Raw genomic sequence first — 1,182 nt, 5'->3', positions numbered from 1 at the left:
ATTGCAGAGTCCTTAAGGTTCCTAAAAATAAATGGACAGAAGTCAAAATTATGCTATTGTTTTTATATTTTGAAATGCACAGAGCAATCACTCTTGCATCAGAATGGAATTTTCAGGGCAGCTGTATACATCTGGAATTCAAAGTAAAGCTTTATTAGAACACCTCATTTTTTCAATTTATGGCATTTCAAAATTGTTTCCATTTTCTTAAATAAAACAATCACACTGAAAACAAAATAAAGGCATGCATCATAGTACTAGATGAAACAGGCTGAAAACACACTCTCCATCCAGCACGAGGCCAATTCCATCTTCTCCGCAGAGCCAAGCAGTAAACTAGACAGAAATAAAATCACATGCAAAAATGCTCTGTGACCATCTGAAGAGTGTAGCAAGGAAGCAAAGAACAGAGATTCCCACTAACACCTTTTATTTCCACAGCCAACTATGTCCTACAGTGAAGGGACAGGTATGTCACCAACCTGTTGCAAAATCCGAGAAGGAATTTGTTCTTCACTCCCATCCGAAACACCTAAAACCCACTTGGTCATATACGGCTCATCTTCTTTTGTAGCACAGCTTATGAGTTTAGAACATAAATTTTGGAGACAGATTGCCTGGGTTGAAACCCAGTTCAATTTCTCCTTAGCTGTATAACCCTGGACAAATTAATCTTATTTTTCTCATCTATAAAATGGGGATAAAATAGCTTTTACCTCCCAGAGTTGACATGAGGATTAGCTATATGTAAAGCACTTGGAAAAGTACTTGACACAGACAGTGCTACATCAATGCTAACTAACATTACTGAAATAATTGGGGGGAGGAGTGGAACAGTGCCTTAAATAACTAGATCATGACAAAAATTCAAAAATCAATTCTGCAAGTTTTTCACTGAGGTATTTACCTTAAAAATTAATAAGCAAGGGTGGTTAGTAACTCTCAATTACCTGGGGGACAATCTTACAATCTATTGACCACTAGTGCTCTGCTGCTGTCACACCATTCTCTCTTGATCAGTACCACCTCCAGAATAAAGAAGTAGCAGGATAAGAGAGTAACACAAACCAAGTGAAACTTTTTTGCCAAAAAGGACTCTCAGTAAATCTCAAGTGTCTAGAAAAGTGATTTGTTTCCATGAGCCACCAGGCTAGAAATATCAGTCTCTTATTGGCTTTCACT

Source organism: Talpa europaea (genome assembly GCF_964194135.1).
Source record: "Talpa europaea genome assembly, chromosome: 11".
Lineage (NCBI taxonomy): Eukaryota > Metazoa > Chordata > Mammalia > Eulipotyphla > Talpidae > Talpa > Talpa europaea.
The sequence above is the reverse complement of the archived record's forward strand: the minus strand, read 5'-3'. Positions refer to the sequence as shown.